The sequence below is a fragment of the Terrapene carolina genome, unplaced genomic scaffold (assembly GCF_002925995.2).
Source record: "Terrapene carolina triunguis isolate 2854851 unplaced genomic scaffold, T_m_triunguis-2.0 Scaffold16, whole genome shotgun sequence".
Classification (NCBI taxonomy): Eukaryota; Metazoa; Chordata; order Testudines; family Emydidae; genus Terrapene; species Terrapene triunguis.
In genome coordinates, this window is record NW_020664367.1 from 611,135 (window position 1) to 633,117 (window position 21,983).

Below are 21,983 nucleotides of genomic sequence, written 5' to 3' on the forward strand. Positions count from 1 at the left end.
GTCACTTCATATTCTTGTGGCACTGCTCGCAGTCCTGGGGATGCACATCTCTGTCAGTTACTCAGCCACCTCGTGAAATATTAAAGGTCAAACACATGGGTTCTGGATCTCCTTTGTACATACCGATACCAGAATCTACACTGCCATCTCTGGCTAGCTAGCAGCACATCCATATGACAGTCTTCTATGAGATATGCCAAAAATAAAATCAGCTAGATAACAGAAGCAGAAGACACATTGGCCACTCTTAACATAGCACATAACTGAGCTTCACAACGTGTGCAGTGTTATTTGTACAGCTAAATGGCTTCTAGCCTTTGCTTTTAAGGCCCTCAACAGATCAGGACCTATCTACCTTACAGACCCTTTCTAATTCCACAACAATTCAAGGTAAAAGTACCCAATGGGAACCAAAACTCAAGTTGACAGAGCCTAGGTTCAAAGATTTGAGAGCAGGACCACAGCACTGTCCATGACAGGTCCCCCTCCCGTCTGCCCCCCAAACTTCAGAACTGAAGATCAGATGGAGCTCTCACCTATTTTCCTGACACTCTCTTTAAAAAGGCGTTAAAAATTACACCTGTTTGTGTACAACACCCAATACAATGCGGCCCTGATTTTGATTAGAGTCTTGGGGCACTACCACTATGATAAATAATAAACTACAAAGAGGGGGGAAACAAATAAAAGGGAATAAAAGGAACAACAGGAACCTTCAAAATGAAGTCAAGGCTAAATAATGTTTTATTTTGTGATTAGATAGCATGGTGATGTATTGGAAATGTTGAAGATAGGGGAGTCTCCCAATTTTCTTGTGAAGCAGTCAGTATATGCTTCAGCCTGCGTCCTCTTACAGCTCTTGTGAATCAGAAACTCAGAAGCCCTGTTCTTCCAATGGGCTGCAGCGGAGAGCGGTGCTGGTGCGCATACTTTCTTCAGTAGGGTTCTTTTGTGGTTAGGCTCCCACAGGAGCTAATGGCAACTTCACTCCTCAGGCACAATGGAAATTTCTACCATAAAGATAAAAGCTTATCTGTGCAGGAGGGCAACTGATACACCACCACAAACCTCACCATCTTCCTCTTCAAGTGTGAGGCACACTTCTTCAATCTAGCCTTCTCTAACACACACAAAACAGCATGCACATTTAAAAAAACCAAAAACCCTAGAACAGAACCCTACCAAAACAAAATGACCATACATAATTTTCCCCCTTGCCAGAAAATGAAAGAGAAAGAATCACATGTGACAGATGTTACTCTCTCTGCTTAAAGCACTATTGGAAGGAGCTCACATATTACAGCAGGGATCGGCAACCTTTGACACGCGGCTCACCAGGGTAAGCACCCTGGCGGGCCGGGGCAGTTTGTTTACCTGCCGCGGCCACAGGTTCGGCCAATCGTGGCTCCCACTGGCTGTGGTTCGCCACCCCCATTGGCCTGGGACGGCGAACCGCAGCCAGTGGGAGTCGCGATCAGCCGAACCTGCGGACGCGGCAGGTAAACAAACCGGCCCGGCCCACCAGGGTGCTTACTCTAGCGAGCCGCGTGCCAAAGGTTGCCGAACCCTGTATTACAGTGATGAGGGTGATATCAGAATATATAGAATTAGGCAGTGACCCACAAGGTCTGTATCTGGGCTACCAGAATTATTAAGCATGCTAAAGAGATTCTTTTTACATGTTTACACTACGGCTGTTGAGCGATTAAAAAAATTAATTGCTATTAATCACGCGATTACAAATATTAGTCATGCTGTTAAACAATAACAGAATACCATTTATTTACATATTTTTGGATGTTTTTCACATTTTCAAATATATTGATTTCTATTACAACACAGAATACAAAGTGTACAGTGCTCAGTTTATATTTATTACAAATATTTGCACTGTAAAAAACAAAAGAAATATTTTAAATTCACCTAATATAAGTACTTTAGTGCAATCTCTTTATCAAGAAAGTTGAACTTATAAATGTACAATTATGTACAGAAAAATAACTGCATTGAAAAATAAAACAATGTAAAACTTTAGAGCCTACAAGTCCACTCGGTCCTACTTCAGACAATTGCTCAGACAAACAAGTTTGGTTGCAATTTGCAGGAGATAATGCTGCCCGCTTCTTGTTCACAGTGTCACCTGAAAGTGAGAACAGGTGTTTGCATGGCATGGTTGTAGACGGCATCACTAGATATTTACATGCCAGATGCGCTAAAGATTCGTATGTCCCTTCATGCTTCAACCACCCTGATGACGGATTCTGCTTGATAACGATCCAAAGCAGACCAGACCGACGCATGTTCATTTTCATTATCTGAGTCAGATGCCACCAGCAGAAGGTTGAGTTTCTTTTTTTATAGTTTGGGTTCTGTAGTTTCCGCATCTGAGTGTTACTCTTTTAAGAATTCTGAAAACATGCGCCACACCTCGTCCCTCTCAGATTTTGGAAGGCAATTCAGATTCTTCAACCTTTGGTCGAGTACTGTATCTATCCTTAGTAATCTCACATTGGTACCTTTTTTGCGTTTTGTCAAATCTGCTGTGAAAGTGTTCTTAAAACGAACATGTGCTGGGTCATCATCCGAGACTGCTATAACATGAAATATATGGCAGAATCCAGGTAAAGCAGAACAGGAGACATATAATTCTCCCCCAAGGAGTTCAGTCACAAATTTAATTAACACTTTTTTTTTTTTTTTTTTTTTTTTACGAGCATCATCAGCATAGAAGCATGTCCTCTGGAATGGTGGCCGAAGCATGAAGGGGCATATGAATGGTTAGCATATCTGGCATGTAAATACCTTGCAACGCCGGCTACAACCGTGCCATGCAAATGCCTGTTCTCACTTTCAGGTGACACTGTGAACAAGAAGCGGGCAGCATTATCTCCCATAAATGTAAACAAACTTGTTTGTCTTAGCGATTGGCTGAACAAGAAGTAGGACTGAGTGGACTTGTAGGTGCTAAAGTTTTACATTGTTTTGTTTTTGAGTGCAGTTATGTAACAAAAAATCTCCATTTGTAAGTTACACTTTCACGATAAAGAAATTGCACTGCAGTACTTGTATGAGATGAATTGAAAAATATAATTTCTTTTATCATTTTTACAGTGCAAATATTTGTAATAAAAATAACAAAGTGAGTACTGTACACTTTGTATTCTGTGTTGTAATAGAAATCAATATATTTGAAAATGTAGAAAAACATCCAAAATATTTAATAAATTTCAATTGGTATTCTATTGTTTAACAGTGCAATTAATCGCGATTAATTTTTTTAAATCGCAATTAATTTTTGAGTTAATCGCGTGAGTTAACTGCGATCAATCGACAGCGCTAGTTTTCACAAACAAGAACTACAACCCAAAGCTACTTAAGGGGTTTTGTCAATATTTTTGTTTGTAGTTTCACCAGGTTTCCACACCTAGATTTCAGATCTAGCGACCAGAGCAAATCCCAGTGTCACAGAATTCCATCTTGCTCACAAACTAGTCCTCCTATTACTTTGGAATAGCTGCTATAGAATAGAGCCAGTATGATTAAAGTGAGTATGAGCCACAGCAAGAGTAGATTCTTCCTGGCTAATACAGAGAACCGAACTCTTGAAGAGGTAATAGATTACACCTAAGGAAAATCATTTTGTAGAAATTAGGCCTTGACAAACCAGTCATCTGAAGAAGGCAAACAAGTACAACACACACGCTTGTTGTATTCACTTATTGTCTCATCCATTACTTGGACTGTAAACTCTTTGGGGCAGGTGACTGTCTTTTTGTTCTTTGCATGCACAGTGCCTACCACAACGGGCCCCAATTTGCTGAATGGGGCTTTTAAGCACTTAGTTGCCTGTGAGAGGGGTCCCTCAAAAGGAATGAGGAAAGAGGTCTTGGAGACACAGAACTGAACAGTGTACTCTTTCTTCACTAATTTACAATGCCCTCCTATACAATTTCACTACATGCTGCAAAAAAAGAAAGATGACCCCGTTTGTTTTTTACACCTTTGATTAATAGTTCTTCAAAATACCTATTAGACCTCCTAATTTCCATTTTACATTCCTCCCCTCCCACCCCCCATTACATTAGGTTCCTCTCAATAAACTCCCCAAGGATTGGAAATAATTTATTTATTTTAGTAAGGAATCTGTTTGGCTCAAAAACTTCTTGAACCTTGCCAAGTAATCATTTTTTCTTGCCCTCCTTTTTTGTTTAAGGGTACGAATACATACAGTGACTCAATTATATTAGTAAGGGAACTCCATGCCAAGTAATTTCCTCCTTTTTGACTGGCTTCCTCTTTTTAAAAAAATATTTCAAATATTCACTGTCATAGTGGTAGTTTTTAGTATGAGCTTTGTAGTACACATGGAACTACTATGTAATTATTAAATAATACTGATCTAATAGTTTTATTGATATTGTATATGGGCACAGAAATTTACATTCTGTGCTCCCCCAGGCTCCGGCGGCAGCTCACTCTTCTCTTCCTCCCCCCTATCCCGGCTCAAACTCGCTTTTCCCTTCCTCCCTCCGTCCCCAGCTCCAGCAGGCACTTGCTCTTTTACCCACAGCCCAAGGGCCAGGAGGAGCTAGTCAGTGAGGTAAAGTTGCTGTCTAGTTATACTGTTATTAGACTTCCCTGTATGGATATAAGGGTCTAGCTTATATGAGGCTGTTGGGGAAAATCAAGCAGAAAGTCAACACAATGGATCTAGATAAGCAACCTCCCACCCAAAAACTTTGAAGGCAATTACAGTTCAGTGGCCTAGTTCCATGCTTCAGCCCAAAGTTACACAGTTGTTTTGCCAATGCTAACAGATCAAAGTTTTATGAACAGTTAAAGTGATTTAGGGTACGTGTACACTACAAATTTTGGTTGACACAAATTACGGCAGCATCCAGCCACTGAAGTTAGTATATCACTCGTGTGCATGCATACTTAGCAGCTTGTGGTGACACTGGACATATCTACCAGGAATGCTTGTGTCAATGCAAAGTGCAATGCACGATGGATTGTAATTCCAGTATTGCCCTCCCCCAAAAGCAATGCCTTTTGGAAAATTTTTGCAATGTGTTGTGGGATAGAAATGATTCACCCAGGGATCTCTGGGAAGTAGGGGGTCAAGTTTTCAGCATGCAGCTTGCCACCCCATCCCATAATTTTTGTCCTTTTTTTTTTTTTATTAAAATCCTACAAACCTGTGATACTTTTTGATGTCCACCATCTATAACAGAAGCACGGAGCCTGAAGAGCTATGCATTATTCTCATTATTGTTGTAAATACAGGACACATGATTCTCCTATATTTGGAGACTCGCAGGAACAACCACAACAACAGGGGACATGATGATGCCTTCAAGGACAGATTCTGAAGGGATAAAACAATTCAAGTTTGCTGGTGGAGTTCACGGAACAGTTGCAGACAGTGAAGTGCTGCTTTTGGACCTGAGAAATAAGCACTGACTACTGGGATCACATCATAATGCAAGTTTGGGACAACAAGCAGTGGCTACAGAACTTTTGGATGCAAAAGGCCATATATATATTTCTGGATCTGTGTGCTGACTTCTCCCCAGGTCTCCACCGAGGGACACCAAATTGAGCTGCACTGACAGCTGAGAAGCAAGGGGCAATCACATCCTGGAAACGTGTAATGCCAGACTGCTACTAGTCAGTGGGAAATCAGTTTGGCGTTGGAAAATCCATGGCGGGTGCCATTGTCATGCAAGTGTGTCGGCCATTAATCATCATCTGCTACACAGGACTGAGACCTTTGGCAGCATGCAGGACACAGTAGATAGATTTGCAGCAAAGGGGTTCCTGGACTGCAGTGGAGCAATAGATGGCATACACATCCCCATTTTGGCACTAGTCCACCTTGCCACAGAGTACATCAACAAAAAGGGTTACGCAAACAGTGGATCATTGGAGACACTTCACCGATATCAATGGGGGCTGGTCAGGGAAGGTGCATGACATCTTTATGAACACAGAATTGCTCCGAAAGCTGCAAGCAGGGACATTCCTTCCTCACTGGTAGATTACCACGGACTATATTGAAATGCCAATTGTGATTCTGGGGGATCCAGCCTACCTTTTGCTCTCCTAGCTCATGAAACCATACACTGGTTACCACCAAGCAAAGATTAAACTATCAGCTCAGCAGGTACAGAATGACTGTTGAATATGCTTTTGGTAGATTGAAGGGACGCTGACAATGTTTACTCACTAGATTGAATCTCAGTTAAAACAATATCCCAGTGGTTATAGCTGCATGTTGTGTCCTGCAAAATTTCTGAGGCAAATGGGGGAAAGCTACCACCACGGTGGAGGTAGAACATCTGTCTGCTGATTTTGAACAGCCAGACACAAGGGCTATTACAAGAGCTGAATGTGAAACTATGCCATTAAGGAAGGCTTTAAAAGAGCATTTTAACAGGCTGTGGTGGACAGTTCTCTAGGCCTAAAGCTTTAATTCCTAACAGCACCTATGCGGTGCTTGGTGTACTTTTATAAATATGACAGGCTCAGGAAAACACCCAATGAGTTATTTGGTGCTCTACATTTACAATGTACTGGATGCTTTGGGTACCCCTATGCACTCTACAACGTGTTGTGAACTAATAAACAATTTTATTTAAAAAAAAAAACCAAAAAATTTATTGAAAAAAAAAAGTAGAAAAAAAAAACAATGCTATACAAACTGTAAATATAAATTAACAGAATGGCACTTTGAAATTAGAAAGGTAGAAAAAAATTGTCCATTTCAGTGCAGAGTCCATTGTGGCTACATGTATACCATTCTTTGCTGTCCCCTGACATGGAGTGGTAGAGGTATGGATGCAGCCTGTGATGCCATGTGGAATGCTGGGGTATGTAGGGAGCCACTACCATGGAGTTCTCTAAGGACTGCAAAAAGTGAAGAGTCAGACACATGGACCTGTACATCAACCAGCGTCTGCAGCATTTGTGTTTGCTGCCTGAGAAGCCCTATTATGTGTTGGTGCATCGCCTTCTCGGTTTCTTGGGCCTTTCTCCTGTCCCTTCTCAATGCTCTCTGCTGTGTCAGCCCTCCAGGCCCTTTGGTTGCAGTCTGATGCAGCACCGGCTTGCAGGATTTCACTAAACATGTCCTTCCTACTCCTACTTTCCCCTCATGGGGTCAGGTGTTCTGCAGGTGTGGAAGGGGAACTCTCCAAGACTGCAATGGCAGCAGCTGCTGATAAAGACACACATCATTGGATTTACAGTGACAACAGAAAGGGAAAGATAAGTTTCAAGACTACCTCCCTTATTCCAAAATCATAATAAAAAAACCCCAACTTTTTAATAAGACTGTTTATTACAGAAGCATAGAATTGTAGGACTGGAAGGGACTTCACAAGGTCATTTAGTCCAGTCCCCTGCACTCATGGCAGGACTAAGTATTATCTAGACCAGGGGTCGGCAACTTTTGGCACACGGCTCACCAGGGTAAGCACCCTGGCGGGCCGGGCCAGTTTGTTTACCTGCCGCGCCCGCAGGTTTGGCCGATCACGGCTCTCACTGGCCGCAGTTCGCCATCCCAGGCCAATGTCCAGTCCCCTGCACTCATGGCAGGACTAAGTATGGGATCATGTCTCATTTTGTAGCACATAGTGAAACTGCTAACTATAAATAGTGACGAAAGATTACACTATTCAGTTCGGTCTCTCCTGGCCCTCTTTCACCATTTCTTTTCAGGAATCCCTCTCACAAGCAACTAAGAGAAAGTTTTCTCTCTAAGAGCTCAGAATAATAGAAGGCATCTTGCTAGTATTGTAGGTATATATTTTTTTCATTGTGTTAAACTTGACTAAGATGAGGATAAGAGGAAAATATAGTATTCCATGGCATAGTCCTCACCACTGAAATTCTCATTAGATTTTTATGGAATCTTTTAGGTTCCGTATTACTCTTGCATCTTTCGCCTTCCTCTGCAGCATAGGGCACAGGTCACTTTCAGCTTTAAAGTAGTGTAAAATGGTATATTCTCTGTAACAAAGTCTTTAAATCATGATTTGAGGACATCGGTAACTGAGGCAGAGGTTAGGAGTCTATTTCAGGAAGGGGTGTGTGAGGTTCTGTGGCTTGCAATGTGCAGGAGGTCAGACTAGATAATCACGATGGTCCCTTCTGACCTTAAAGTCTATGAGTCTACATAGTTACAGCCAGATATTACAGTATATCACTGACAGACATTATGAAGAGATAGAGGAAGGAGAGTTATTGCCAAAGTCCTCTTTCCATCGTTAGGCATTCTAGTGCACTTATTGTTTATCTTATTACAGTGGTATGCAGACATTTTCAGTTTTTGTCAATGTGCCTACTTGTCTTTATCTTCTTAATCTGAAAGATCTCTCTGTTCCCCAGTATTAATCCACATCTGCCTCCTAGGCAGCAGAAAACAAACCTAATCTAGTTATTCCCTGCTTTGCTGTGAAAAGATGAAGCTACCTCCTGATAAATTGTAGAATAGGCAACTTTTCAGTACAAAAATTTAAAGTGCATTGAAAAACTGAAGTTGGGACTCGTAAGATTTACTTTAATATCAATCTAGTGATACAGTAGTTAGTATACTAGATTAGGGAGAGGACACAAGACAAGGCCTGGCAACAGCCATGCTTAACACACAAGATTGTGCTACACAGGACTCCTGGCTTTGCTTACTGAAGACAGTGAATAGTGTACTTTGAGCAGTACACTATTCTGTGGATTCTGGCATTTAATTTCAGAAAGGGGAACTATGCAGAAATGAGGAGGTTAGTTAAACAGAAATTAAAAGGTATAGTGACTATAGTGAAATCCCTGCAAGCTGCATAGACACTTTTCTAAGACACCATAATAGAGGCCCAACTTCAATGTATACCCCAAATTAAAAAACACAGTAAAAGAACTAAAAAAGAGCCACCGTGGCTTAACACCATGTAAAAAGCAGTGAGAGATAAAAAGGCATCTTTTAAAAAGTGGAAGTCAAATCCTAGTGAGGTAAATAGAAAGGAGCATAAACTCTGCCAAATTAAGTGTAAAAATGTAATAAGAAGAGCTAAAAAGGAGTTTGAAGAACAGCTAGCCAAAAACTCAAAAGGTAATAACAAAATGTTTTTTAAGTACATCAGAAGCAGGAAGCCTGCTAAACAACCAGAGGGGCCCCTGGACGATCGAGATACAAAAGGAGCACTTAAAGACGATAAAGTCATTGCAGAGAAACGAAATGAATTCTTTGCTTCAGTCTTCATGGCTGAGGATATTAGGGAGATTCCCAAACCTGAGCAGTCCTTTGTAGATGACAAATCTGAGGAATTGTCACAGATTGACATGTCACTAGAGGGAGTTTTGGAATTAATTGATAAACTTAACAGTAACAAGTCACCGGGACCAGATGGCATTCACTCAAGAGTTCTGAAAGAACTCAAATGTGAAATTGTGGAACTATTAACTATGGTTTGTAACTTGTCCTTTAAATCAGCTTCTGTACCCGATGACTGGAAGATAGCTAATGTAATGCCAATATTTAAAAAGGGCTCTAGAGGTGATCCCAGCAATTACAGACCAGTAAGTCTAATGTCAGTACCAGGCAAATTAGTTGAAACAATAGTAAAGAATAAAATTGTCAGACACATAGAAGAACATAAATTGTTGGGCAAAAGTCAACATGGTTTCTGTAAAGGGAAATCATGTCTTCCTAATCTAATAGACTTCTTTGAAGGGGTCAACAAACGTGGACAAGAGGGATCCAGTGGACATAATGTACTTAGATTTCCAGAAAGCTTTTGACAAGGTCCCTCTGTGACGTAATTGATGTAATCTGGGACCATATAGATCATTGTTGCAACCAAGGTCCTGTAGTGGCACCCAGATCTTGTATAAAGGGGGTCAAATGGGGTGTCTAAGACAAGGTTATGGTTTACTGGTTATGATTAGGCTGTCTATATGTGTGTATCATGATTGTGCTGGCTATATGTGTGTATCAATTTTGTAGTTGAAGTTATGAATATTGGCTCTATACTGTCTGTATTTCAAACTTATGCTATGCTGCTGGGTGAAATCCTAGACAAACTGGTGTTAGCTCTGCCTAGCCTGCTTGATGGCCCATTAAGGACCATCAGCTATAAAATGGACCCATTGAGAGAAGGCAGATACGCCTTGTAACTCAGCAAAGTATGCAGGGACTGGCCCATGTGACTCCAGACTCCATTTTGCTGTAATTTTCCACAGTAAGAACAAAGAGGTGTTCTTACACCTGGAAAAGACTATAAAAGGCTGATGCCTCATCACCATCTTGTCTTCAATCCTGCTTCATACCTCTGGAGGAACTTTGCTACAAGCTGAAGCTTTGAACAAAGGACTGAGGACCCATCCCAGCGGAGGATGTATTCCAGAGACTTGATTTGAATCTGCAGTTTATTATATCGCTGCTGCAAGCCTGAACCAAGAACTTTGCCATTACTGTATGTAATTGACTCCATTTAACCAATTCTAACTCTCATCTCTATCTTTTTCCTTTTATGAATAAACCTTTAGATTTTAGATTCTAAAGGATTGGCAACAGTGTGATTTGTGGGTAAGATCTGATTTGTATATTGACCTGGGTCTGGGGCCTGGTCCTTTGGGATCAGGAGAACCTTTTTCTGTTACTTGGGTAATGGTTTTCATAACCATTTGTCCCCAATACGAGTGGCACTGGTGGTAATACTGGGAAACTAGAGTGTCTAAGGAGATTGCTTGTGAGACTTGCGGTTAGCCAGTGGGGTGAGACCGAAGTCCCCTTAGTCTGGCTGGTTTGGTTTGCCTTAGAGGTGGAAAAAAACCCCAGGCTTGGGCTGTAACTGCCCTGTTTGAGCAATTTGTCCTGAGTTGGCACTCTCAGTTGGGTTCCGCCAGAACCGCATGGTCACACCCTCACCAAAGGCTCTTATGTAAATTAAGTTGTCATGCGATAAGAGGGAAGATCCTTTCATGGATTGAGAACTGGTTAAAAGACAGGGAACAAAGGGTAGGAATAAATGGTAAATTTTCAGAATGGAGAGGGGTAACTAGTGGTGTTCCCCAAGGGTCAGTCCTAGTACCAATCCTATTCAACTTATTCATAAATGATCTGGAGAAAGGGGTAAACAGTGAGGTGGCAAAGTCTGCAGATATACTAAACTGCTCAAGATAGTTAAGACCAAAGCAGACTGTGAAGAACTTCAAAAAGATCTCACAAAACTAAGTGATTGGGCAACAAAATGGCAAATGAAATTTAATGTGGATAAATGTAAAGTAATGCACATTGGAAAAAAATAATCCCAACTATACATACAATATGATGGGGGCTAATTTAGCTACAACTAATCAGGAAAGAGATCTTGGAGTCATCGTGGATAGTTCTCTGAAGACATCCACGCAGTGTGCAGCGGCAGTCAAAAAAGCAAACAGGATGTCAGGAATCATTAAAAAAGGGATAGAGAATAAGACTGAGAATATCTTATTGCCCTTATATAAATCCATGGTACGCCCACACCTTGAATACTGCGGACAGATGTGGTCTCCTCATCTCAAAAAAGATATACTGGCATTAGAAAAAGTTCGGAGAAGGGCAACTAAAATGTTTAGGGGTTTGGAACGGGTCCCATATGAGGAGAGATTAAAGAGGCTAGGACTTTTCAGCTTGGAAAAGAGGAGACTAAGGGGGGATATGATAGAAGTATATAAAATCATGAGTGGTGTGAAGAAAGTGAATAAGGAAAAGTTATTTACTTGTTCCCATAATATAAGAACTAAGGGTCACCAAATGAAATTAATGGGCAGCAGGTTTAAAACAAACAAAAGGGATTTCTTCTTCACACAGCGCACAGTCAACCTGTGGAACTCCTTGCCTGAGGAGGTTGTGAAGGCTAGGACTATAAAAGGGTTTAAAAGAGAACTAGATAAATTCATGGTGGTTAAATCCATTAATGGCTATTAGCCTGGATAGGTAAGGAATGGTGTCCCTAGCCTCTGTTTGTCAGAGGCTGGAGATGAATGGCAGGAGAGAGATCACTTGATCATTACCTGTTAGGTTCACTCCCTCTGGGGCACCTGGCATTGGCCACTGTCAGTAGACAGGATACTGGGCTGGATGGGCCTTTGGTCTGACCCAGTATGGCCGTTCTTATGATCTTCTGGGTCTTCTCAACAAGCATATTTGTACCCAGTTAGCTTCTGGCGTTCCATGATCCTGTTCAAATTTGTATACAACACTCCACTACCCAACCATCACAACCTGCCCCCTATTCTGGGACTCAGGGGACGTGGGTTTTATTCCCAGCTCTGCCACTTGCCTGCTGGGTGAACTTGGGTAAGTCACTTCACTTTTCTGTGCCTCTGTTTCCCCACCTGCAAGATGGGGATAATGAAACCGACCTCCTTTGTAAATCATTTTGAGATCTATCTACTGATGAAAAGTGAAGCAAAAGAGCTATGTATTACTTCTCCACTACTAGGCGCACATTAGCCACTTAGATCTCCGGACCAGATCCTTCAGCCTTTCCCTATGCTGAGTCCTTAGGTATTTAGGCATCTAAATACCTTTCCAAAACTGGCTCTTGGAACTTAAGCAATGAACAATTTGATTACCTAGCACAGAGTTTCAGAGTAACAGTTTGGACACTGCCTGCTCAGCTGCCTACCACATACACACACCCTCAACACAGAGCTATGACAGACTCTACCCTCAATTAGGGACCAAGTTTTTTTTAGACAGACACCCATATTCATATGCATGTACACACACACACATAATGACCAAATCTTGCAAATATTTATGCAAATAATTAACTTCATATAAGCAGGTGACCTTGGGGAAGTCCTGGCTCCAATGAGTGTACTCCTATGTGCAGACCTAGCTATATACACCTAGGTCTTTGCAGGGCTGTGACTTGTATTAGAGCAGTTGACAGTACTTGAGATCACGTATTTTTAAGAAGCAATTTTACGACAATGTACTAGATTTAAACAGATAATTAAAAAAAACAACCAACCACTGAGTACCCACAAGTTCTAAAAATAAAAAAGCCAGTATTTTTGAAACTTGCAAAAGAAGTTACCTTTTGAACTGAGGCATTGTATGTCAGGTGGTAGTCTACAGTGAAATTTTACAATCTAGTCAGAAACCACCTTGAAAAACAAGATTTAAAATTAAGTCACTAACATGTCCATAAAACATTGTCCACAAAGTGTTGGGGGTTTTTTTAGGTTATGAAAACAACTTATTGTTCACTTATGTTTACTTTTTACCTAGTTCCTACTATAAAAATAGGCTCATCAGTTTCACTTTTACTGCAAGTTGGTTTCACTTTCTGATTGCCAGGAAGCAACATAATATTTTTGTTTACATTCCAGGCCCGATGCCTATATGGTTGGGTTTTTTTGGTTTTCGTTTCGGATTTTTTAAATTTAAAGAACCATGACAATATTTCCATTCATATTACCGGTTTATTTATCTATTTTAAGAATTTGGAGTGTAAGTCTAGCCGGAAACGTCTCTTTAAATCGTAACTACACTGGCAGGTTTCATACTATTTCCAATAGGAAACCAAACGATCATTATCAACTCTTATGGTTCGGGAAGACAAGTTATGCGAGCACATTTTCTAGTTTGCAGGGGAAGACAGCATCTTCAGGAACAGGTACCGCAGCCAGCCACGTCCCTGCCCCTTGATTGCCGAGCCCACCATCTGTACTGGTAACGCTTCACCGATGCCCCCCACCACACAACACGATGCGCCCCGTTCACTGCCCGAACTTTCACCAAGAGACGCTTCCACTGACAACGGACTTTACCTCCCGCGAGCGACACACGCAGCAGCCGCCGCAGCCGCCCCGCGCTCCCCCTGACCCGCGCCTGTGCACACGGACATTTCGGCCGAAGAAGCCCGGCGTGTCTCTGAGCCACAGAGCAAGGGGGACAGAGTTTACGCCGAGGGGTTTGCAGCCCGAACAGCCAAGTCCCAGACCCGGAGCCGGAGCCAAACCCTGCCCAGGCAGGACGGACGAGCCAGTCTCGGGGGGGCGGGGGGCGAGCTAAGGGAGCTGGCAGCTGAAATCCTGCTCCCCAGAGCCGCCCAGCCGGGAGGGTGTTAACCTGCCCGGCAGCCCCGCGAGCGCAGGCAGAGGCGCCCCCCGTTGCTGGGGGCGCGGACCGGACCTACTCACCGCCAGGGCTCCGCAGCTAACGGTTCGGCGCCCCTCGCCGGCAGCAGCCGCGGGCAGGGAGCGCCCAATGGCGCAGCTGGAGCAGGGGCGGGGCGGTACCAGCGGCTTTCCCCACCTCTCCCCTCCCTCCCCGCCCCCTCAGCTACCTGCGCTGCGCCGCGACCTGTCCCAGCAGCGCATCACCGCCTCGCGCTGCCGCCCCGCCTCGCTTGCGGGAGCGCGGCCACCACCCTCAGTCGGGGGAGGGGGAGACGCTCACTCAGGAGAGACTCCGTTCCAACACGCACTGCGCCTGCGCTGCGGGAGGGGGGTGTTTGTCAGCGGAGAAGCACAGGGCGGGAAAGGGGGCGGGGCTGAGGCAGGGCATGGAAAGCCCCGCCCCCTCTCGTTGTCTCTGGTGCTCAGGGGGTTGGTGCCGCGGGGTGCCCAGGCAGGGCTGATGCCCCAGCAGCCCCTCACTCTGCTCCTCCGTGGAAGGGGAGGACAACTAGCCTGTTGCCTGTTTTTCACTGGCCTCTTTAGTATTCATGGAAAAAGTCCTGGGAGGCCTACTTCAGCCTTCTCACCCCACCCACTGTCTCATCCCTGGAACATCAGGAGAGGGCCAGAGCTCAGGTTACTGTGAGCACACTGATTGCTCTCTATGGCACTCAGAAGCAAGCAGCAGGCACATGCTCATTACAAAAAGAACAGGAGTACTTGTGGCACCTTAGAGACTAACAAATTTATTTGAGCATAAGCTTTCGTGGGCTACAGCATGAAAAGGTGGGAGTTGTCTTACCAACTCTGAGAGGCCAATTAAGTAAGAGAAAAAAATCAGCCATTACAAACATTGAATCTATCTCCCCCTGTAAGTATTCTCACACTTCTTATCAAACTGTCTGTACTGGGCTATCTTGATTATCACTTCAAAAGTTTTTTTCTCTTACTTAATTGGCCTCTCAGAGTTGGTAGGACAACTCCCACCTTTTCATGTTCTCTGTATGTGTATATATATCTCCTCAATAAATGTTCCATTCTACGCATCCGAAGAAGTGGGCTGTAGCCCATGAAAGCTTATGCTCAAATAAATTTGTTAGTCTCTAAGGTGCCACAAGTACTCCTGTTCTTTTTGCGGATACAGACTAACACGGCTGCTACTCTGAAACCTGTCATGCTTATAAGAGGTACCAATACTCTAGCACTGCTGCCCTTCCTTCTCCCCAGCCACAGTAACTAACAGCTGACACTTCAGGGAAAGGAGTAAAAGTTATGCATCTCCAGTTATTCAGTAATGTACATGAGGAAAGGAGGTGCTATCCTTTCTTAATACCCACAGTTTTTAAGTGGCAGCCTGAATCATGAGCTATGATTATCCCTTGCTTAATGTTTATCATTTTAGACAATATTATGGGTCAAACTTAACCAGCTACAGTATTTGACTTAGGGCAAGTCTACACTACAAAATAAAGTCGACCTAAGTTACGTCAACATACAGCCACCGCAGTAATTAAATCACTTCTGCATGTCCAAACTATGCTCCTTGTGTTGGTGGTGCATGTCCTCAACTACCACCATTTGCACTGATGCAGAGAGCAATGCACCGTGGGTAGTTATCCCACTGTGCAACTTGCCACCATCTAGCGCAGGGTGTTTTGAGAACATAAGAACAGCCATACTGGGTCAGACCAATGGTCCATCTAGCCCAGTATCCTGTCTTCCAGCCCAGTATCCTGTCTTCCAGCAGTGGCCAATGCCAGGTGCCCCAGAGGGAATGAACAGAACAGGCAATCATCAAGTGATCCATCCTGTCACCCATTCCCAGCTTCTGGCAAACAGAGGCTAGGGAAACAATCTGTGCCCATCATGTCTAATAGCCATTGATGGACCTATCCTCCATGAACTTATCCAGTTCTTTTTTGAACCCTGTTATTGTCTTGGCCTTCACATCCTCTGGCAAAGAGTTCCACAGGTTGACTGTGCATTGTGTGAAGAAATACTTCCTTTTTGTTTGTTTTAAACCCTCTGCTAGGAATTTCATTTGGTGACCCCAGTTCTTGTGTTATGAGAAGGAGTAAATAAGGAGAAAAGATTTGCAATGCTTCCTGGGGGCAAATGAGTCATGCAGAGGTGACTAGGAACACGATTTCAACGTCCCATGATGCAGTTTTCTCCATTCCATAATTTTATCTGAATCCCATCATTTTTCATGCCTTTTTTCAAAAGCCTTGCAAACCTGTGCGTCCACCATCCATGAAAAGCATGGATCCTGCACAGCTCTGCACTATTGTGATAAGCATTGAGAGCACGGGGCACCTGATCTTGCAGTATTTGCGGAGCCACCAGAGGAGCCTCAGGGAGCATGACGATTCCTTGGAGGCTAACTTGCTGTGGGACATAGAAAGAAACAATTCAAGGTGGTTGTTGGTATTCACAGAGCAGCTATAGATGGTGGAGTGTCAGTTCTGGGCCCGAGAAACAAGCACTGACTGGTAGGATCACATTGTTATGCAGGTATGGGATGACAAGCAGTGGCTGCAGAACTTTTGGATGAGCGAGTCTACATTCCTGGATGTGTGTGCGGAGCTTGCCCCAGCCCTCCAGTGCAGTGACACCAAAATGAGAGCTGGACTGACAGTGGAGAAGCGAGTGACGATCGCTGTGTGGGAGCTTGCAATGCCTGATTCCTACTGATCAGTCAGGAATCAATTTGGAATCAGGAAATCTACTGTGGGGGTTGCTGTGATGCAAGTGTGCAGGGCCATTAATCACATCCTGCTATGAAGGACTGTGATGCTGAGCAATGTACAGGACATTGTGGATAGTTTTGCAGCAATGGGGTTCCCAAACTGCGATGGGGTGATAGATGGCACCCATATCCCTATTTTGGCATCAGACCGCCTTGGACAGAGTACATCAACAGAAAGGGATACTTTTCCATGGTATTGCAAGCACTGGTGGATCACTGGGGATGTTTTACCGACATCAACATGGGATGATCAGGGAAGGTGCATGATGTGTGCCTCTTTAAGAACACAGGCCCATTCAGAAAGTTGCAAGTAAGGACTTTCTTTCCAGACCATTGGGGATGTTGAAAGGCCAGTAGTGATCCTGCGAGACCTAGCCTACTCCCGTGGCTCATGAAGCTGTACACTGGCCACCTGAACAGCAGCAAGGAGCACTTCAACTACAGGCTCTGCAGGTGCAGAATGACAATTGAATGTGCCTTTAACCATTTGAAAGGCTGCTGGCGCTGTCTACTCATGAGATTAGATCTCATGAAAAAAATATCCCAATGGTTATAGCTGCCTGCTCTGTGTTTCACAATACCTGTGAAGCAAAGGGGGAAAAGTTTCTGCCAGGGTGGAGGTGCAACAGCTGGCTGCTGAATTTGAGCAACCAAATACTAGGGCTATAAGAAGAGCTCAACGGGCAGCTAAATAGTTCAGGGAGGCTTTGAAAGACCATTTTAATAGTGAGCCACAGTAATGTGTGTTGCTGTAGGGTGCTCTGCCTGGCATGGGTTTATTTGCACACAGTATGAACCTTGTAATGAGGTCTGTGTGTGCAGTAATATAATATTGCAAATGCACCAATTGCTATTATCTTTGAATGATGTCAGCCCCAGCCAGCATATGTTGTGAAGTAATAAAGATGTATTAAGTTTCCATAAATAGACTTTTATTCCAAACCCATGCAAACAGATATATTTATAACTAAATGAAACTTTATAAATACAGGGGAAAGAACCTTTGAAGGGGAAATAACAGTCATTTCCATTTCACAAACAGATACACTAACAATGTCTCTCACAGGTCAGTGTATGTGCGGCTGTGATGGTCTGTACTCTCCCCCGTGGTGAAGTGGTAGAGTGGTGCAACAACCCTGGACCCCACGTGGAATGGGGAGGTCCTGAATGTAGTTCTCTATGGGCTGCAGAAGGAGGCAAGCATGGGTCTGTTGAACCTGAAGGTCAACAAGAGTCTTTAGCATGTCTGCCGCTTGAGAAGTGCTAGCATCTCCTGCTGCACATCTCTCTCCTTTTCCTGTGGTTTTCTCCTCTCCACTCTATTGCTGTCCCTTCTGTCCACAAGGGTGATCCTTCAAGCCCTCTGCTCAGTATCCAAAGCACCAGAGGCTTGCAGGATCTCTTGGAACATGTCATTCCTGTGTCCCCTTCCTTCTCCTTATCTGACTGAGCTGCTCCACTGGTGTGGATGGAGAGACCCTCAAGGCCACATTTCCAGCTGCAAAAAGTACAACGCACAGAGGTACTATTCTGAGTGTATTCACAAGATAAATGGAAACTTGGTATACGGAACTCACTCCCCTTGATCCTCACAAGTTGCAAGCACTACATTCTCACTTGTCCTTGGGATTCATAGAGCATGGCAGCGATCCTAGCCATGGTAAGTTTGGCCTGGGGAGTGTGAGGGGATGAGTTGGGACAATAAAGGGGCTGTAAGTATAAGGCCTTTTCCTGTATCCCTATTGTAAGGCCTTGAATGCCATTAGCTAAGAAACTGGAAGTCACAGAGAATCACAGAATATCAGGGTTGGAAGGGACCTCAGGAGGTCATCTAGTCCAACCCCCTGCTCAAAGCAGGACCAATCCCCAGACAGATTTTTGCCCCAGATCCCTAAATGGCCCCCTCAAGGATTAAACTCACAACCCTAGGTTTAGCAGACCAATGCTCAAACCATTGAGCTATCCCTCCTCTCCCAGCCAATCTAAATTACATTAAAACAATGTGATAGTAGGCTGTTAAGAAGGAGATTCTGTCCTAATAGCACCCACTATCACCAGATAAATAAACAAATCTTAAGATGGTTAAAGAAAACTTAGTTTGACAGTATTCTGTCTGGCAAGAAATCACTTATCAATAGTTGTGGTTGTGAAATCCTCATTTCTTTATTGTTTTATCTTTATGATCCCCACTTCTCTATTGTTTGTCTGTATGATCTCTGTTTGGTTCTTTGATTGTTTCTGTCTGTTACATAATTAATTTTGCTAGGTGTAAATTAATTAAGGTGGTGGGATGATTAGGTTAGAGAATTTTGTTATAATATGTTAGGATTGGTTAGTAAAATTTTAGTATAATGATTGGTTAAGGTTACAGCTAAGCAGGACTCAAATTTCACTATATAAACTGGGGTCCAAAACAAAGTTCTTTGGGAACCAACTCCAGGACACAGCCCCAAGATTAGAGCTACCACACCTCAACACTCTGCCAATAACACTGTGCAGAAACCGGAGTCCCCCAATCCTGACTGGCCATCAAAAAAAGTTCATCTGTCTTATTGGGAGTGGTGAGCATTGTATGTGTAATGTGTGCATTCTGTTTTGGTGATTGCTAATAAATAGAGGTTAAGTAGGATATTACTGTGTAAGGCTCTTTCACTGGTAAAAGACCCCATAAGCCCGCAAAAGATTAAGCCCTGAGGCCAGAGGGAATGGGTGTTTGCTCTGAGTCCACAGGGAATGGGTGTTTGCCCAGAGCCTGGAGGAGTACAGCCCAGACCCCGAAGGAATACAGCCCAGAGCCCATGAAGGGGTAGAGTTAGGTGCCTTTCACCTGGAGCCCTAGGAACTGGGAAAGATTGGGGGTGCCTAAATTAACCGGGTTATGCCTTGAGCCCTAGGAACTAGGTAGAGGTGGGTGCCCTAGAGTGTGCAAGTGACAGAGAATTTGGTGTGTGGGGAATAGCTCACCAGAATGAGTATATGCGGATAGAGCAATTGAACTGAATACTGGCACCGTTTTTCACAGGCGGTGGTGATTTTAGCTGTTACTTCACTCCTTAGGGTGACAGAGGCTGAAAGGGAACAGCTCCTGCACGCTTCCGGCTACAGGCTGGGGCCATATGCTGCTAGCCTGTGTGCTGCAAAGGTGCCCGCTGAAGTAATTGCTGAGTGGCATGTGAAAGTGTCCTTCTGCGGCAGAAGATATAAGGCAGCTGTCCCCAGAAACCTTTGGCAAAGGATTGCAGACTACCTCCAGGAAAGTTCCGTTGAGATCTCTATGGAGGATTCACAGGACGTCCCATTGCACATAAACAAATTGTTCTGCAGTGCCCCCTCTGCCTAACTGTACAGGGGAATGAGAAGCAGATAGCAACTGTATCTCTATAGCTTATTTCACTACTCTTCTAGCATGATTAAAAAAGAGTAAATGAATAGATGTGTCCCCACAATATCAAAAGAAACTTGCATACTTATCTGAGGTTCCTTTCCCTGCATCAGGCTCACCCATGCAGGATTGTAGGGACTGGCTCAACCACTTTGGAGTCAAAAACAGGTCCTGGCTCGCTGAGCCACTGGATCCCCTGGTCGCCTGTCCCCCATACTCCTCCTCTTCCTTGTCCAACACCTCTTCCTCACTGGTCACTCCGGGGACCTGTGACTCTGGCTCCTCCGAAGTATCCACTGGGCTTCTGGGGGTAGAGGTGGGGGTGGGGTCTCCGCCCAGGATGGCATGCAGCTCTTTGTAAAAGCAGCATTTCTGTGGCTCTGCACCAGAGCAACTGTAGCCTCCCTTGCCTTCTGATACACCTGCTGCAGCTGCTTAGCCTTCATATGGCACTGCTGCGGGTCCTTCTTTGTAGCCCTTCTCCCTCATGCCCTGTGCAATCTGCTTGTAGATATCAGCATTTCTAGAGCTGGATCAGAGCTGTGCCTGCACAGCTTCTTCTCCTTACAGACCCAGGAGATCCAATACCTCCTGTGTACTCCAGGCAGGAGTGCGTCTGCAGCATGGAGACAGCATGGCCCTAGGTGAGCTCTCCATGCCGAGCAAACAGGAAATGGAATTTCAAAAACTTGCAGGGCTTTACAGGGGAGTATACCTGTTTAGCTGGCTGTCAGGCAGTGGAGTTCAAAACAGAGACCAGAGCGGTCACAGTGGGGCATTGTGTGACACCTCCTGGAGGCCACTAAAGTAATTCAGTGTCTACGTCAGGGGTCTCAAACACGCGGCCTGCCATAGCTCCCCTCACCCCCGCCTCCGCCCCCTGCCCCGAGGCGCTGTGTCCCACTCCTCCACCTACCCCCCAGTGCTTCCCGCCGCCAACCAGCAGCGTCGTGTCCCGCTCCTCCACCTACCTCCCAGCGCTTCCTGCCGCCAACCAGCAGTTTGGCAGCGCTTAGGGCTTTCCAGGAGGGAGGGGGGAGGAGCGGGGATGCGGCGCGCTCAGGGGAGGAGGCAGAGAAGAGGCGGGGCTGGGGTGGGGATTTGGGGAAGGGGTTGGAATGGGGGCGGGGAAGGGGTGGGAAGAGGCGGAGCAGTGGCGGGGCCTCATGGAAGGGGAGGAGTGGGGGCAGGGCTGAGGGGGGGGCTTTTGTATCTTTGTATGAAAAGGTGTCAGTGATACGGCCCTCGGGCCAATGTACTAGTCCTCATGTGGCCCTCGTGGTGATTTGAGTTTGAGATCCCTGGTCAACGCTGACACTGCGTCAACCTAACTACATTGACCTAAGCAGTACACCTGTCACAGAGGTGGATTTATTAAATCAGCATAGAGGGCAAGTTACATTGGCGGGAGTAACATTTTAGTGTAGACACTTGCAAGTCAGCTTACTTCAACCTAACTCTGTATCAACCTAACTCTGTAGTGTGGACCAGGCCGTAATGACGTCCTGCAGCTGTGAATTGCATAGGATAGCTGTCTTAACAATATCTATCTAATTAATTTAAAAAGTGACCCTTTGCTTGCATTACCGCATAGTTCATATCTCCCTTTGTAGTATGGGTACAAAAGACAAGAGCATACTGAAAGAGAATGCATTTTTTCATGTTATGTATAAATTCCTG

At 44.4% G+C, this 21,983-nt stretch overlaps 1 protein-coding gene across 1 annotated transcript in view; it reads right to left on the reverse strand.

Annotated features, from left to right (window-relative positions):
- Positions 1-14,252, reverse strand: part of FNDC3A (fibronectin type III domain containing 3A) — a 190,622-nt gene extending 176,370 nt beyond the window's left edge. The window contains exons 1-2 of the mRNA XM_026649376.2: positions 14,194-14,252; positions 13,086-13,155 (exon numbers count right to left, since the gene is read on the reverse strand). The gene's annotated coding sequence lies outside the window, so the exon portion shown is untranslated. The remainder of the gene's footprint in view (positions 1-13,085; positions 13,156-14,193) is intronic.
- Between the last annotated feature and the right edge of the window lie 7,731 nt (positions 14,253-21,983).